This window comes from Lithobates pipiens, unplaced genomic scaffold, assembly GCF_037356315.1.
Source record: "Lithobates pipiens isolate NorthernLeopardFrog02 unplaced genomic scaffold, aLitPip1_a1.2 Scaffold_77, whole genome shotgun sequence".
In the NCBI taxonomy this organism is placed as follows: domain Eukaryota; kingdom Metazoa; phylum Chordata; class Amphibia; order Anura; family Ranidae; genus Lithobates; species Lithobates pipiens.
This window is the reverse complement of record NW_027507900.1, coordinates 908,697-923,546: the sequence shown is the minus strand read 5'-3', so window position 1 is coordinate 923,546 and position 14,850 is coordinate 908,697. Positions and strand designations below refer to the sequence as shown.

The 14,850-nt window shown below is 55.6% G+C and overlaps 1 protein-coding gene across 1 annotated transcript in view; it reads left to right on the top strand.

Annotated features, from left to right (window-relative positions):
* LOC143959479 (uncharacterized) overlaps positions 1-14,850 on the top strand; it is a 269,947-nt gene that overhangs the window by 69,904 nt on the left and 185,193 nt on the right. The gene's annotated exons all lie outside the window — the stretch shown is intronic.

The following is a 14,850-nucleotide window of genomic DNA, read 5'->3' as shown; positions in this document are numbered from 1 at the left end:
ACCTCACCTCTCCCATGACCTGTGTCTCCTACCTCACCTCTCCAGGAACCTGGGCATCCAGTGTCTCCTACCTCACCTCTCCAGGAACCTCAGCATCCAGTGTCTCCTACCTCACCTCTCCAGGAACCTCTGCATTCCGTGTCTCCTACCTCACCTCTCCAGGAACCTCTGCATCCAGTGTATCCTACCTCACCTCTCCAGGAACCTCGGCATCCAGTGTCTCCTACCTCACCTCTCCAGGAACCTCTGCATCCAGTGTCTCCTACATCACCTCTCCAGGAACCTCTGCATCCCGTGTCTCCTACCTCACCTCTCCAGGAACTTCTGCATCAAGTATCTCCTACCTCACCTCTCCAGGAACCTTGGAATCCCGTGTCTCCTACCTCACCTCTCCAGGAACCTCGGCATCCAGTGTCGCCTACCTCACCTCTCCAGGAACCTCGGCATCCAGTGTCGCCTACCTCACCTCTCCAGGAACCTCGGCATCCAGTGTCTCCTACCTCACCTCTCCAGGAACCTCTGCATCCCGTGTCTCCTACCTCACCTCTCCAGGAACCTCTGCATCCAGTGTCTCCTACCTCACCTCTCCAAGAACCTCTGCATCCCGTGTCTCCTCCCTCACCTCTCCAGGAACCTCTGCATCCAGTGTCTCCTACCTCACCTCTCCAGGAACCTCTGCATCCAGTGTCTCCTACCTCACCTCTCCAGGAACCTCTGCATCCAGTGTCTCCTATATCACCTCTCCAGGAACCTCGGCATCCAGTGTCTCCTACATCACCTCTCCTATAACCTGTGTCTCCTACCTCACCTCTCCAAGAACCTCTGCATCCCGTGTCTCCTACCTCACCTCTCCAGGAACCTCTGCATCCAGTGTCTCCTACCTCACCTCTCCAGGAACCTCTGCATCCAGTGTATCCTACCTCACCTCTCCAGGAACCTCGGCATCCAGTGTCTCCTACCTCACCTCTCCAGGAACCTCTGCATCCAGTGTCTCCTACATCACCTCTCCAGGAACCTCTGCATCCCGTGTCTCCTACCTCACCTCTCAAGGAACTTCTGCATCAAGTATCTCCTACCTCACCTCTCCAGGAACCTCGGAATCCCGTGTCTCCTACCTCACCTCTCCAGGAACCTCGGCATCCAGTGTCGCCTACCTCACCTCTCCAGGAACCTCGGCATCCAGTGTCTCCTACCTCACCTCTCCAGGAACCTCTGCATCCCGTGTCTCCTACCTCACCTCTCCAGGAACCTCTGCATCCAGTGTCTCCTACCTCACCTCTCCAAGAACCTCTGCATCCCGTGTCTCCTACCTCACCTCTCCAGGAACCTCTGCATCCAGTGTCTCCTACCTCACCTCTCCAGGAACCTCTGCATCCAGTGTCTCCTACCTCACCTCTCCAGGAACCTCTGCATCCAGTGTCTCCTATATCACCTCTCCAGGAACCTCGGCATCCAGTGTCTCCTACATCACCTCTCCTATAACCTGTGTCTCCTACCTCACCTCTCCAAGAACCTCTGCATCCCGTGTCTCCTACCTCACCTCTCCAGGAACCTCTGCATCCAGTGTCTCCTACCTCACCTCTCCAAGAACCTCTGCATCCAGTGTCTCCTACCTCACCTCTCCAGGAACCTCTGCATCCAGTGTCTCCTACCTCCCCTCTCCAGGAACCTCTGCATCCAGTGTCTCCTACATCACCTCTCCAGGAACCTCGGCATCCAGTGTCTCCTACCTGACCTCTCCAGGAACCTCTGCAACAAGTGTCTCCTACCTCACCTCTCCAGGAACCTCACCTCTCCAGGAACCTTGGCATCCAGTGTCTCCTACCTATCCTCTCCAGGAACCTCGGCATCCAGTGTCTCCTACCTCACCTCTCCAGGAACCTCTGCATCCAGTGTCTCCTACATCACCTCTCCAGGAACCTCTGCATCCCGTGTCTCCTACCTCACCTCTCCAGGAACCTCGGCATCCAGTGTCGCCTACCTCACCTCTCCAGGAACCTCGGCATCCAGTGTCTCCTACCTCACCTCTCCAGGAACCTCTGCATCCCGTGTCTCCTACCTCACCTCTCCAGGAACCTCTGCATCCAGTGTCTCCTACCTCACCTCTCCAAGAACCTCTGCATCCAGTGTCTCCTACCTCACCTCTCCAGGAACCTCTGCATCCAGTGTCTCCTACCTCCCCTCTCCAGGAACCTCTGCATCCAGTGTCTCCTACATCACCTCTCCAGGAATCTCGGCATCCAGTGTCTCCTACCTGACCTCTCCAGGAACCTCTGCATCAAGTGTCTCCTACCTCACCTCTCCAGGAACCTCACCTCTCCAGGAACCTTGGCATCCAGTGTCTCCTACCTCTCCTCTCCAGGAACCTCGGCATCCAGTGTCTCCTACCTCACCTCTCCAGGAACCTCTGCATCCAGTGTCTCCTACCTCACCTCTCCAGGAACCTCTGCATCCAGTGTCTCCTACATCACCTCTCCAGGAACCTCTGCATCCCGTGTCTCCTACCTCACCTCTCCAGGAACCTCGGCATCCAGTGTCGCCTACCTCACCTCTCCAGGAACCTCTGCATCCAGTGTCTCCTACCTCACCTCTCCAGGAACCTCTGCATCCAGTGTCTCCTATATCACCTCTCCAGGAACCTCGGCATCCAGTGTCTCCTACATCACCTCTCCAGGAACCTCGGCATCCAGTGTCTCCTACCTCACCTCTCCAGGAACCTCTGCATCCCGTGTCTCCTACCTCACTTCTCCCATAACCTGTGTCTCCTACGTCACCTCTCCAGGAACCTCTGCATCCAGTGTCTCCTACCTCACCTCTCCCATAACCTGTGTCTCCTACCTCACCTCTCCAGGAACCTCTGCATCCAGTGTCTCCTACCTCACCTCTCCAGGTACCTCTGCATCCAGTGTCTCCTACCTCACCTCTCCCATGACCTGTGTCTCCTACCTCCCCTCTCCAGGAACCTCTGCATCCAGTGTCTCCTACCTCACCTCTCCAGGAACCTCGGCATCCAGTGTCTCCTACCTCACCTCTCCAGGAACCTTTGCATCCAGTGTCTCCTACCTCACCTCTCCTATAACCTGTGTCTCCTACCTCACCTCTCCAGGAACCTCTGCATCAAGTGTCTCCTACCTCACCTCTCCAGGAACCTCGGCATCCAGTGTCTCCTACCTCACCTCTCCAGGAACCTCGGCATCCAGTGTCTCCTACATCACCTCTCCCATAACCTGTGTCTCCTACCTCAACTCTCCAGGAACCTCTGCATCAAGTGTCTCCTCTCCCATAACCTGTGTCTCCTACCTCAACTCTCCCGGAACCTCTGCATCCAGTGTCTCCTACCTCACCTCTCCAGGTACCTCTGCATCCATTGTCTCCTACCTCACCTCTCCAGGAACCTCTGCATCCAGTGTCTCCTACCTCACCTCTCCTATAACCTGTGTCTCCTACCTCACCTCTCCAGGAACCTCTGCATCCCGTGTCTCCTACCTCACCTCTCCAGGAACCTCGGAATCCCGTGTCTCCTACCTCACCTCTCCAGGAACCTCGGCATCCAGTGTCGCCTACCTCACCTCTCCAGGAATCTCGGCATCCAGTGTCTCCTACCTCACCTCTCCAGGAACCTCTGCATCCAGTGTCTCCTACCTCACCTCTCCAGGAACCTCTGCATCCAGTGTCTCCTACCTCACCTCTCCAGGAACCTCTGCATCCAGTGTCTCCTACCTCACCTCTCCAGGAACCTCTGCATCCAGTGTCTCCTACCTCACCTCTCCAGGAACCTCGGCATCCCGTGTCTCCTACCTCACTTCTCCCATAACCTGTGTCTCCTACCTCACCTCTCCAGGAACCTCTGCATCCAGTGTCTCCTACCTCACCTCTCCCATAACCTGTGTCTCCTACCTCACCTCTCCAGGAACCTCTGCATCCAGTGTCTCCTACCTCACCTCTCCAGGTACCTCTGCATCCAGTGTCTCCTACCTCACCTCTCCCATGACCTGTGTCTCCTACCTCCCCTCTCCAGGAACCTCTGCATCCAGTGTCTCCTACCTCACCTCTCCAGGAACCTCGGCATCCAGTGTCTCCTACCTCACCTCTCCAGGAACCTCTGCATCCAGTGTCTCCTACCTCACCTCTCCTATAACCTGTGTCTCCTACCTCACCTCTCCAGGAACCTCTGCATCAAGTGTCTCCTACCTCACCTCTCCAGGAACCTCTGCATCAAGTGTCTCCTACCTCACCTCTCCAGGAACCTCGGCATCCAGTGTCTCCTACCTCACCTCTCCAGGAACCTCGGCATCCAGTGTCTCCTACATCACCTCTCCCATAACCTGTGTCTCCTACCTCAACTCTCCAGGAACCTCTGCATCAAGTGTCTCCTCTCCCATAACCTGTGTCTCCTACCTCAACTCTCCCGGAACCTCTGCATCCAGTGTCTCCTACCTCACCTCTCCAGGTACCTCTGCATCCAGTGTCTCCTACCTCACCTCTCCAGGAACCTCTGCATCCAGTGTCTCCTACCTCACCTCTCCTATAACCTGTGTCTCCTACCTCACCTCTCCAGGAACCTCTGCATCCCGTGTCTCCTACCTCACCTCTCCAGGAACCTCGGAATCCCGTGTCTCCTACCTCACCTCTCCAGGAACCTCGGCATCCAGTGTCGCCTACCTCACCTCTCCAGGAATCTCGGCATCCAGTGTCTCCTACCTCACCTCTCCAGGAACCTCTGCATCCAGTGTCTCCTACCTCACCTCTCCAGGAACCTCTGCATCCAGTGTCTCCTACCTCACCTCTCCAGGAACCTCTGCATCCAGTGTCTCCTACCTCACCTCTCCAGGAACCTCTGCATCCAGTGTCTCCTACCTCACCTCTCCAGGAACCTCGGCATCCAGTGTCTCCTACCTCACCTCTCCAGGAACCTCTGCATCCAGTGTCTCCTACATCACCTCTCCAGGAACCTCTGCATCCCGTGTCTCCTACCTCACCTCTCCAGGAACCTCGGCATCCAGTGTCGCCTACCTCACCTCTCCAGGAACCTCTGCATCCAGTGTCTCCTATCTCACCTCTCCAGGAACCTCTGCATCCAGTGTCTCCTATATCACCTCTCCAGGAACCTCTGCATCCAGTGTCTCCTACATCACCTCTCCTATAACCTGTGTCTCCTACCTCACCTCTCTAGGAACCTCTGCATCCAGTGTCTCCTACATCACCTTGCCAGGAACCTCGGCATCCAGTGTCTCCTACATGACCTCTCCAGGAACCTCTGCATCAAGTGTCTCCTACCTCACCTCTCCAGGAACCTCACCTCTCCAGGAACCTCTGCATCCAGTGTCTCCTACCTCACCTCTCCAGGAACCTCTGCATCAAGTGTCTCCTACCTCACCTCTCCAGGAACCTCTGCATCTAGTGTCTCCTACCTCACCTCTCCAGGAACCTCTGCATCCAGTGTCTCCTACCTCCCCTCTCCAAGAACCTCTGCATCAAGTGTCTCCTACCTCACCTCTCCAGGAACCTCTGCATCCAGTGTCTCCTACCTCACCTCTCCCATAACCTGTGTCTCCTACCTCACCTCTCCAGGAACCTCGGCATCCAGTGTCTCCTACCTCACCTCTCCAGGAACCTCTGCATCCAGTGTCTCCTACCTCACCTCTCCAGGAACCTCTGCATCCAGTGTCTCCTACCTCACCTCTCCAGGAACCTCGGCATCCAATGTCTCCTACCTCACCTCTCCAGGAACCTCTGCATCCCGTGTCTCCTACCTCACCTCTCCAGGAACCTCGGAATCTCGTGTCTCCTACCTCACCTCTCCAGGAACCTCGGCATCCAGTGTCGCCTACCTCACCTCTCCAGGAACCTCGGCATCCAGTGTCTCCTACCTCACCTCTCCAGGAATCTCGGCATCCAGTGTCTCCTACCTCACCTCTCCAGGAACCTCTGCATCCAGTGTCTCCTACCTCACCTCTCCAGGAACCTCTGCATCCAGTGTCTCCTACCTCACCTCTCCAGGAACCTCTGCATCCAGTGTCTCCTACCTCACCTCTCCAGGAACCTCTGCATCCAGTGTTTCCTACCTCACCTCTCCAGGAACCTCGGCATCCAGTGTCTCCTACCTCACCTCTCCAGGAACCTCGGCCTCCAGTGTCTCCTACCTCACCTCTCCAGGAACCTCTGCATCCAGTGTCTCCTACCTCACCTCTCCAGGAACCTCTGCATCCAGTGTCTCCTACCTCACCTCTCCAGGAACCTCGGCATACAGTGTCTCCTACCTCACCTCTCCAGGAACCTCTGCATCCAGTGTCTCCTACCTCACCTCTCCAGGAACCTCTGCATCCAGTGTCTCCTACCTCACCTCTCCAGGAACCTCGGCATCCAGTGTCTCCTACCTCACCTCTCCAGGAACCTCTGCACCCAGTGTCTCCTACCTCACCTCTCCAGGAACCTCGGCATCCAGTGTCTCCTACCTCACCTCTCCAGGAATCTCTGCATCCAGTGTCTCCTACCTCACCTCTCCAGGAACCTCGGCATCCAGTGTCTCCTACCTCACCTCTCCAGGAACCTCTGCATCCAGTGTCTCCTACCTCACCTCTCCAGGAACCTCTGCATCCAGTGTCTCCTACCTCACCATCCAGGTACCTCTGCATCCAGTGTATCCTACCTCACCTCTCCCATGACCTGTGTCTCCTACCTCCCCTCTCCAGGAACCTCTGCATCCAGTGTCTCCTACCTCACCTCTCCAGGAACCTCGGCATCCAGAGTCTCCTACCTCACCTCTCCAGGAACCTCTGCATCCAGTGTCTCCTACCTCACCTCTCCTATAACCTGTGTCTCCTACCTCACCTCTCCAGGAACCTCTGCATCAAGTGTCTCCTACCTCACCTCTCCAGGAACCTCGGCATCCAGTGTCTCCTACCTCACCTCTCCAGGAACCTCGGCATCCAGTGTCTCCTACATCACCTCTCCCATAACCTGTGTCTCCTACCTCAACTCTCCAGGAACCTCTGCATCAAGTGTCTCCTACCTCACCTCTCCAGGAACCTCGGCATGCAGTGTCTCCTACCTCACCTCTCCAGGAACCTCTGCATCCAGTGTCTCCTACCTCACCTCTCCCATAACCTGTGTCTCCTACCTCACCTCTCCAGGAACCTCTGCATCCAGTGTCTCCTACCTCACCTCTCCAGGTACCTCTGCATCCAGTGTCTCCTACCTCACCTCTCCCATGACCTGTATCTCCTACCTCACCGCTCCAGGAACCTCTGCATCCAGTGTGTCCTACCTCACTTCTCCCATAACCTGTGTCTCCTACCTCACCTCTCCAGGAACCTCTGCATCCAGTGTCTCCTACCTCACCTCTCCCATAACCTGTGTCTCCTACCTCACCTCTCCAGGAACCTCTGCATCCAGTGTCTCCTACCTCACCTCTCCAGGTACCTCTGCATCCAGTGTCTCCTACCTCACCTCTCCCATGACCTGTGTCTCCTACCTCCCCTCTCCAGGAACCTCTGCATCCAGTGTCTCCTACCTCACCTCTCCAGGAACCTCGGCATCCAGTGTCTCCTACCTCACCTCTCCAGGAACCTCTGCATCCAGTGTCTCCTACCTCACCTCTCCTATAACCTGTGTCTCCTACCTCACCTCTCCAGGAACCTCTGCATCAAGTGTCTCCTACCTCACCTCTCCAGGAACCTCAGCATCCAGTGTCTCCTACCTCACCTCTCCAGGAACCTCGGCATCCAGTGTCTCCTACATCACCTCTCCCATAACCTGTGTCTCCTACCTCAACTCTCCAGGAACCTCTGCATCAAGTGTCTCCTACCTCACCTCTCCAGGAACCTCGGCATGCAGTGTCTCCTACCTCACCTCTCCAGGAACCTCTGCATCCAGTGTCTCCTACCTCACCTCTCCCATAACCTGTGTCTCCTACCTCACCTCTCCAGGAACCTCTGCATCCAGTGTCTCCTACCTCACCTCTCCAGGTACCTCTGCATCCAGTGTCTCCTACCTCACCTCTCCAGGAACCTCTGCATCCAGTGTCTCCTACCTCACCTCTCCCATGACCTGTATCTCCTACCTCACCGCTCCAGGAACCTCTGCATCCAGTGTGTCCTACCTCACTTCTCCCATAACCTGTGTCTCCTACCTCACCTCTCCAGGAACCTCTGCATCCAGTGTCTCCTACCTCACCTCTCCCATAACCTGTGTCTCCTACCTCACCTCTCCAGGAACCTCTGCATCCAGTGTCTCCTACCTCACCTCTCCAGGTACCTCTGCATCCAGTGTCTCCTACCTCACCTCTCCCATGACCTGTGTCTCCTACCTCACCTCTCCAGGAACCTCTACATCCAGAGTCTCCTACATCACCTCTCCCATAACCTGTGTCTCCTATCTCACCTCTCCGGGAACCTCTGCATCCAGTGTCTCCTACATCACCTCTCCCATGACCTGTGTCTCCTACCTCACCTCTCCAGGAACCTCTGCATCCAGTGTCTCCTACCTCACCTCTCCAGGAACCTCTGCATCCAGTGTCTCCTACCTCACCTCTCCCATATCCTGGATCTCCTACCTCACCTCTCCAGGAACCTCTGCATCCAGTGTCTCCTACCTCACCTCTCTAGGAACCTCTGCATCCAGTGTCTCCTACCTCACCTCTCCAGGAACCTCTGCATCCCGTGTCTCCTACCTCACCACTCCAGGAACCTCTGCATCCAGTGTCTCCTACCTCACCACTCCAGGAACCTCTGCATCCCGTGTCTCCTACCTCACCTCTCCAGGAACCTCTGCATCCAGTGTCTCCTACCTCACCTCTCCAGGAACCTCTGCATCCAGTGTCTCCTACCTCACCTCTCCAGGTACCTCTGCATCCAGTGTCTCCTACCTCACCTCTCCAGGAACCTCTGCATCCAGTGTTTCCTACATCACCTCTCCAGGAACCTCTGCATCCAGTGTCTCCTACCTCACCTCTCCAGGAACCTCTGCATCCAGTGTCTCCTACCTCTCCTCTCCTATAACCCGTGTCTCCTACCTCACCTCTCCAGGAACCTCTGCATCCAGTGTCTCCTACCTCCCCTCTCCAGGAACCTCTGCATCCAGTGTCTCCTACCTCACCTCTCCAGGTACCTCTGCATCCAGTGTCTCCTACCTCACCTCTCCAGGAACCTCTGCATCCAGTGTCTCCTACCTCACCTATCCAGGAACCTCGGCATCCAGTGTCTCCTACCTCACCTCTCCCATAACCTGGATCTCCTACCTCACCTCTCCAGAAACCTCTGCATCCCGTGTCTCGTGTCTCCTACCTCACCTCTCCAGGAATCTCTGCATCCAGTGTCTCCTACCTCACCTCTCCAGGTACCTCTGCATCCAGTGTCTCCTACCTCACCTCTCCAGGAACCTCGGCATCCAGTGTCTCCTACCTCACCTCTCCCATAACCTGGATCTCCTACCTCACCTCTCCAGAAACCTCTGCATCCCGTGTCTCGTGTCTCCTACCTCACCTCTCCAGGAATCTCTGCATCCAGTGTCTCCTACCTCACCTCTCCAGGTACCTCTGCATCCAGTGTCTCCTACCTCACCTCTCCCATGACCTGTGTCTCCTACCTCACCTCTCCAGGAACCTCTGCATCCAGTGTCTCCTACCTCACCTCTCCCATAACCTGGATCTCCTACCTCACCTCTCCAGGAACCTCTGCATCCAGTGTCTCCTACCTCACCTCTCCAGGAACCTCTGCATCCAGTGTCTCCTACCTCACCTCTCCAGGTACCTCTGTATCCAGTGTCTCCTACCTCACCTCTCCCATGACCTGTGTCTCCTACCTCACCTCTCCAGGAACCTCTGCATCCAGTGTCTCCTACCTCACCTCTCCCATAACCTGTGTCTCCTACCTCACCTCTCCAGGAACCTCTGCATCAAGTGTCTCCTACCTCACCTCTCCCATAACCTGTGTCTCCTACCTCACCTCTCCAGGAACCTCGGCATCCAGTGTCTCCTACCTCACCTCTCCAGGAACCTCGGCATCCAGTGTCTCCTACCTCACCTCTCCAGGAACCTCGGCATCCAGTGTCTCCTACCTCACCTCTCCCATAACCTGGATCTCCTACCTCACCTCTCCAGAAACCTCTGCATCCCGTGTCTCGTGTCTCCTACCTCACCTCTCCAGGAATCTCTGCATCCAGTGTCTCCTACCTCACCTCTCCAGGTACCTCTGCATCCAGTGTCTCCTACCTCACCTCTCCCATGACCTGTGTCTCCTACCTCACCTCTCCAGGAACCTCTGCATCCAGTGTCTCCTACCTCACCTCTCCCATAACCTGGATCTCCTACCTCACCTCTCCAGGAACCTCTGCATCCAGTGTCTCCTACCTCACCTCTCCAGGAACCTCTGCATCCAGTGTCTCCTACCTCACCTCTCCAGGTACCTCTGTATCCAGTGTCTCCTACCTCACCTCTCCCATGACCTGTGTCTCCTACCTCACCTCTCCAGGAACCTCCGCATCCAGTGTCTCCTACCTCACCTCTCCCATAACCTGTGTCTCCTACCTCACCTCTCCAGGAACCTCTGCATCAAGTGTCTCCTACCTCACCTCTCCCATAACCTGTGTCTCCTACCTCACCTCTCCAGGAACCTCGGCATCCAGTGTCTCCTACCTCACCTCTCCAGGAACCTCGGCATCCAGTGTCTCCTACCTCACTTCTCCAGGAACCTCGGCATCCAGTGTCTCCTACCTCACCTCTCCCATAACCTGTGTCTCCTACCTCACCTCTCCAGGAACCCATGCCTCCAGTGTCCCGTGTCTCCTATCTCAACTCTTCCATGACCTGAGTCTCCTCACCTCGCAAGTCTTCTGTGTCCTCACCCAATAGAGGTTCCGCAGACCCTCTACAGTCTGAGACCCACAAAGACCAGAGACAGCACTAAGGACCCCAGGGCCCCCCAATAGAGGATCCACAGACCCTCTACAGTCTGAGACCCACAAAGACCAGTGACACCACTAAGGACCCCAGGGCCCCCCAATAGAGGATCCGCAGACCCTCTACAGTCTGAGACCCACAAAGACCAGAGACACCACTAAGGACCCCAGGGCCCCCCAATAGAGGATCCGCAGACCCTCTCAAGTCTGAGACCCACAAAGACCAGAGACACCGCTAAGGACCCCAGGGACCCCCAATAGAGGATCCACAGACCCTCTACAGTCTGAGACCCACAAAGACCAGAGACACCACTAAGGACCCCAGGGCCCCCCAATAGAGGATCCAAAGACCCTCTACAGTCTGAGACCCACAAAGACCAGTGACACCACTAAGGACCCCAGGGCCCCCCAATAGAGGATCCACAGACCCTCTACAGTCTGAGACCCACAAAGACCAGTGACACCACTAAGGACCCCAGGGCCCCCCAATAGAGGATCCGCAGACCCTCTCAAGTCTGAGACCCACAAAGACCAGAGACACCGCTAAGGACCCCAGGGACCCCCAATAGAGGATCCACAGACCCTCTACAGTCTGAGACCCACAAAGACCAGAGACACCACTAAGGACCCCAGGGCCCCCCAATAGAGGATCCAAAGACCCTCTACAGTCTGAGACCCACAAAGACCAGAGACACCGCTAAGGACCCCAGGGCCCCCCAATAGAGGATCCACAGACCCTCTACAGTCTGAGACCCACAAAGACCAGAGACACCGCTAAGGACCCCAGGGCCCCCCAATATAGGATCCACAGACCCTCTACAGTCTGACACCCACAAAGACCAGAGACACCGCTAAGGACCCCAGGGCCCCCCAATAGAGGATCCGCAGACCCTCTACAGTCTGAGACCCACAAAGACCAGAGACACCGCTAAGGACCCCAGGGCCCCCCAATAGGGGATCCACAGACCCTCTACAGTCTGAGACCCACAAAGACCAGAGACACCGCTAAGGACCCCAGGGCCCCCCAATAGAGGATCCACAGACCCTCTACAGTCTGAGACCCACAAAGACCAGAGACACCGCTAAGGAGCCCAGGGCCCCCCAATAGAGGATCCGCAGATCCTCCACACCGACTCAGGGCCACATCTCGCACACCACTAGAAACACAACACCAGCCGGGGTCCAAAAATCAGACACCCTCCCCCCACTATGCTGGGGCCACAACTTGGAAGCCACCAGATCCACCACCCTGGTTGAGGGCCACAGGCGTTCCCGAATAGGGATGAGCTCCGGCGTGTTCGCATGGTCCACGTGCAGAGCCCGCCAGGAAGTTAGCGCTGCGCTAATCACAGGCAGTGAGACATTCTCCAATGTGCAGCAATGAGATCGGGAAATATCTCCCTGCCGGTGATTAGCGCAGTGCCGACTTCCTGGCGGGCTCTGCACGTGGACCATGCGAACACGCCGGAGCTCATCCTTATTCCCGACCAATAGAAGGTCTCCATGTGTAGGTGATGAGTGGGGGCCACCATGGGCCCATCTGTTGGGGGATGGAAGGGGCCCTATAAGAGGTCTCAGCCGCCATCTTTGTACACCCTTCCACTGATAAGGGGCTACATCTTGCACAGCACTAGAAACACAAAACCAGCCGGGGGCCAAAAATCAGACCCCCTCCCCCCACTATGCGGAGCCACAACTTGGAAGCCACCAGATCCACCACCCTACTTGAGGGCCACAGGTGTTCCCGACCAATAGAAGGTCCCTATGTGTTGGTGACGAGTGGGGGCCACCATGGCCGCCATCTTTGTACACCCTTCCACTGGTGAGGTGCCACTCATGAATGATGTACCTGGGCAGCCAATGAGGTGACAGAGAGCTCCACGGGAGGCGGAGCTATGATACTACACACCACCAACGTGTAACGGAAACCTGCCTGTGTTACATCAGAGGGGTGCGGGGTCACCCATACGTCACAGGGAACCCCAGGTTTCCCCTTGCGTCAGAGGGGGCGGGGTCAGGTGACGGGTGGCCCCGCCTTCCGTATATAAGAAACGTCAGGCCGCCGGAATCCTTGCAGTGTCTCCACCGCGGAGACAGAAGAAGGATGGATTCTCTGCGCTGGATGAGATGAGCCATCGCTGGAGAGATGACCGTCCATCGCTGGATAGCAAGAGTGGATTACCGCCGCTGGAATCTTTTTTTTTTTTTTTTTTTTTTTTAATAAAGGAATTTTTCAAAAGTGTGTTTGTCTTATTTAACCATTTTTACACTTTCTTTGTGAAATGGTAGGGGTACTTTTGTACCCCCTTACCATTTCAAACAGGGGGGGGGCTGGGATCTGGGGGTCCCCTTGTTAAAGGGGGCTTCCAGATTCTGATAAGCCCCCCGCCCGCAGACCCTCACAACCACCGGCCACGGTTGTGGGGATGAGGCCCTTGTCCTCATCAACATGGGGACAAGGTGCTTTGAGGGGTCATAGACCCCCAAAGCATCCTCCCAATGTTGAGGGCATGTGGCCTGATATGGTTCAGGAGGGAGGGGGGGCCGCTCTCTCGTCCCCCCCTCTTTTTCTGCGGCCTGCCAGGTTGCGTGCTCGGATAAAGGGTCTGGTATGGATTTTTAGGGGGACCCCCACGTCAATTTTTTTTTTACATTTGACGCGGGGTTCCCCTTAATATCCATACCAGACCTGAAGGGCCTGGTAATTGAATTTGGGGGACCCCCACGCTTTTTTTATTTATTTATTTTTTTATCAATGACTTTCATTGAGTGTTCTCTGTATTACGGAGCCGACAATTCATAATAGCTGCGAGTGATTTTAAAGGACTTTTTTTCCTGCATAAATGACACTTTGTGCAGGGACAGTTCTAAGCACCAGAAACATGCGCCCCTTCACAGGCATACTATAGACAACCCCCCCCCCCCCCCCCTACGAAATTTAAAGGAATATTACACTTTTATTGTTTCACTTTAATCATTATTAAAATCACTGCTCCCGAAAAAACGGCAGTTTTTAAAACTTTTTTTTGCATTGATCCATGTCCCCTGGGGCAGGACCCGGGTCCCCAAACACTCCCCTGGGGCAGGACCCGGGTCCCCAAACACTCCCCTGGGGCAGGACCCGGGTCCCCAAACACTCCCCTGGGGCAGGACCCGGGTCCCCAAACACTTCCCTGGGGCAGGACCCGGGTCCCCAAACACTCCCCTGGGGCAGGACCCGGGGCCCCAAACACTCCCCTGGGGCAGGACCCGGGTCCACAAACACTTTTTAGGACAGTAACTTGCAGAATCTTTTCTCTCTGTCAAATCTTTTTTCTCTGTGGAATATTTTCTCTATATAATCTTGGACTAATAGAGGTAAGGTTAGGCACATTCGACCACAGGTTCTATAGACAGATTGTTATTGTCAGAGTCACTACGAATCTCCTATTCTATATCGAACTGTTGTAACAATGAAAACGAAAATAAAGCATTTATTTATGTCGGATCTTTCCTTTTTCGGATTCTGTGCTTTCGTTATCATTTGTCAAAATGAAAACGAAAATAGCTGAAATTCGGACGAAAACGAATGCACATGTCTAGAAATGCATGGTGCATGTGCAGTAAGCATTTTTGGATCAAAATGTCACTTCTGTTGCAATTTCTGATGGGTATCGGTAATGATAGAACACTGGCCCGTCCTGGGATTGCCCCACCCCCCCGGAGTCAGTCTGTCAGACCCCTCTGCCAGCACCCACCTCCACCCCCTCTGCCAGCACCCGCCTCCACCCCCTCTGCCAGCACCCGCCTCCACCCCCTCTGCCAGCAGCCGCCTCACTGTCAGCTGCCCCCTCTTTCAACCACCCACTTTCAACCCCCGTTTCCCCCCCTCTGTCAGCCGCTTCCCCCTCCCCCCTCTGTCAGCCGCTTCCCCCTCCTCCCCTCTGTCTGCCGATTCCCCCTCACCCCCCCATC